This window comes from Castanea sativa, chromosome 6, assembly GCF_040712315.1.
Source record: "Castanea sativa cultivar Marrone di Chiusa Pesio chromosome 6, ASM4071231v1".
NCBI lineage: Eukaryota > Viridiplantae > Streptophyta > Magnoliopsida > Fagales > Fagaceae > Castanea > Castanea sativa.
The window spans coordinates 48,100,653-48,104,576 of NC_134018.1; positions in this window are offsets into that span (position 1 = coordinate 48,100,653).

Here is a 3,924-nt window from a genome sequence, read left to right on the forward strand (position 1 = left end):
AATCAAACTTCCTAAGGGTACGAGGGAGACCTAGTATAAATTCCATGCTAATATCCTCCCAAGAACGGTGTGGAACTGGTAGAGGAGTGTAAAGGCCAGTATTTTGCTTGCAATGCTTAGCTAGTTAAGACTTGGTCAATAGAATTGCCTCTTTACCTCTTCAATTGTCTTATCACGTCCAAAATGTCCTGAAAGTCCTCCCACGTGCACTTCCCAAACCAAAAAGTCTCTAACTGATGTGCGGGGGATACAAAGCTTATTAGCTTTAAACAAGTAGCCACCTCGAAGGATAAAATCATCAACAACCTGAAAATGCTCAATCCTAAGTGTAGTGTACACTTTTCTAAAATCTGGGCAAGATTCATACTCCTCTCGCAACTTTTCAAACCTTATGAATTTTGTGCTCATCACAGAAAGTAAGGTGACTCGACGACTCAAAGCGTCAACTACCTTATTCTCAACACCAGATTTATGTCTCAAAACAAAAGAGAATCTTTGCAAATACTCAACCCAAGGGATATGTCGAGCATTTAATTTCTTTTGGGAATTGATGTGGCGGAGAGCATCATGATCAGAATAAATGAAAAACTCATGGGGTGTCAAATAATGGCTCCAATATCTTAAAGTTTGTACCACAACATAGAGTTCTTTGTCATATGTTGAATACTTATTCTTAGCCTCATTTAATTTCTCACTATAGTAAGCTATAGGGTGAAAATCTTGGCTAAGAACACCTCCTATGCGTACACCAGGTGCATCACATTCCACTTCAAAGACCTTATCAAAGTCTGGTAGGCGCGTCACCGGTGCTTCTGTCATTTTCTTCTTAATTTCCTGAAATGCTTTACCAGCAGCATTTAACCATTGGAATTCACCTTGCTTCATACAATCAGTGATTGGTGCCATTATTGTACTAAATCCACGTATGAAGCGACGATAGAAAGTTGCAAGCCCATGAAAACTACGAACCTCATGAATGTTCTTGGGCTCGGGCCAATCCGCTATGGCCTTGACTTTTTGTGGGTCAGTAGAAACTCTTTTAAATGAGATCACAAAACCTAAGAAAATGACACTATCAGTGAAGAAAGAGCATTTCTTAGGGTTGGCATACAAGTTTTCTTTCCTCAAAGTGGAACAAACTTGTTTAAGATGGTCCAAATGTTCCTTTGATTTACTATAAATGAGGATGTCATCAAAGTACACTACCACAAATTTGCCCATGAAAGGCCTTAGCACTTGTGTCATCATTCTCATAAAAGTACTAGGAGCATTTGACAAACCAAAGGGCATCACAAGCCACTCATATAGACCATCATTTGTCTTAAAAGCAGTCTTCCATTCATCACCTGGGAGGATCCTAATCTGGTGGTATCCACTTTTCAAATCAATCTTTGAAAAGATTGTGGCTCTTGACATCATATCAAACATATCATCTAACCTAAGGATAAGAAAACGACACTTCACAGTAATCTTATTGATTGCACGACTATCCACGCACATCCTCCAGGATCCATCTTTCTTCGGGGTCAAAAGTGTAGGGAGTGCACATGGGCTTAAGCTTTCACGCACAAATCCTTTTGTGCAAGAGCTCATCCACTTGTCTAGCCATTTCATCCTATTGAGGAGGGCTCATTCTATAGTGGGGCAAATTTGGAAGTGCTACTTCTGGGACAAGATCTATGGCGTGTTGAATATCAAGCATAAGAGGCAACTGGTTTAAGAGCTCCTTAGGGAAAACATCTTGGAACTCTTGAAGCACTGACCGTACTTCTTTTCTTGGTTCTTCAAAGCTATCTAGTGTAGCTTCCTTAACAACCAAAGCAAAGATGATGGAGTCTTGATTGACAGCTGTTTCAAGTTCTTTTGGACTAATGAGGTTCATACTTTGCTTTTTGGGCTCTTCTTTAGCCTTACTTGCACTAACAAACTTAGTTTTGACTGGGTTAAGCTTAATCCTCCACTGTGCATGAAAGAACAAGATTTTGAGCAACCATAAAGAGTGACATCTAAATCATAGAGCCATGGTCGTCCCAAAATTATGTGTCCTACATCCATTGGAATCACATCACATGAAATCTAAGCCTTGTATGAGAGGATATGAATAGGAACAAGACATCTTTCCTCGATAATGATAGATAAATCATCTACCCAAGAAACCTTACAGGGTTTCAGATGGGCAACTAACTTCAAACCTAAGAGAGAGACAAGTTTAGAAGAAACTGCATTAATGCAACTTCCACTGTCAATGATAACCTTGCAATTTGTGATCCCACACTTGACAAAGGTTTGGAAGATAGTATTTCTTTTCCAATCATCACTATCTTTGGACTGTGCTAGAGTACACCTAACAACACTCATTATAGGAGTATCAAGACTATCCTCACTGAGATTATCAAAAGATGGTAGGGCTCTAATGCAAGCTAATTGGGTGGAATCATCTTCTCCTATTTCTACGATGTCTTCAATGTTAGGCTCATAAACTACTTCTTCTACCTCTTCCTCTACCTCTTCCTAGCCTCTCAATCCAATTCTTCAATCAACAAAGTTATTAGGACATTGAGCAGCCATATGACCAAAGCCTTGACACTTAAAACACTGGATTCTAGAATTGGGCCTATATGTCTCTCTAACCACACTCTTCCCTTTGTCTTCTAGGCGCAAGGGTCTATTGATGGGATTGGGTCTATTTTGAGGACCTTGTTGGTATCTACCTTGAGGATTGTCTTCTATGTGTAGGTTCTATTGTTGGGATAAGGCCTATTTCTACCGTAGGGATCTTCAAAATTGTTGTGAGGCAACATGCGATTATCAAACCTCCTTCCACCTTGGGGCCTAGGTGGAAGGAGATTTGCTCTTCCTACAAGCTTTATTTTGGCAAACCTAACCTTTTTGTCCTTAGATAATTCATAACACTCAAAACAATGCTCCATCTCTCACCCAATCATTATAGACCTAAGGGTTCCTAACACCATCAAAGGTAGGGGCCGCTACTTTGATATGCTTTGCTAAGTTTTCTTCATTGTCTCTATGGTCTTGCCTAGGATGAGGGCCATGTCTATTATTATTTCTTCCATTATGTGCATTATCATCGTCATACCTGGCCTTTAAGTGGCCTAGACGGGCAATAAGCTCTGTAATGGCTTGTCTTAATTCATCTTGGGGTGGGGGATCCATGTTCAAGTGAGATTGCACTACAACAAAATGTATTTTTAGTGACGAAAATTAGTGAGGAAATATTTTTCGTCGCTAAAAATACAGCTTTAGTGACGAAATATAAATTTTGTCACTAATAATGAAAAAAATTATAACATTTAGCGACGAAAAATGAATTTCGTCACTCTTGTCATCTGAAAAATGGGCGCCAATGGAGGGAAACTTTGGCGCGAGTTTAATTAATCTATAATGACGAAATATTTCGTCACTAAAAGTTGAAATTTTAAGTGACGAAATATTTTGTCACTGTAGGTATTGCTGTGGATAGTATTAGTGACGAAAATCTTTTCATCGCTATAAAGAAGAATTAGCAACGAAAAATATTCGTCACTAAAAATAATAATAGTTTTGCACTTATATGTTTTTAGTGACGAAATCACAATTCGTCACTAAAAATATGATTTAGCGACGAAATATGAATTTCATCTCTAAAAAACTTAACAAAGCCCGGTCTTTAGTGATGAAACTGAAATTCGTCACTAAAACCTTAAAAGCCTAATTTCAAAACCCAGCTAAACCACAAAACATTTCAATACCCAAGAGCCATTTTGGTCACAAAAAAAAAAAAAAAAAAAAACCAAGAGCCATTTCGGTCAAAAACCAAAAAAACCCAAACCACATGTGAAGCCACTGTCGCCGATTAAGCTCAACGGTGACGCTTCAGGTCGCCGGCGATCGGCGATGCTTCAGCGACGCGATCGGTGACGCTTC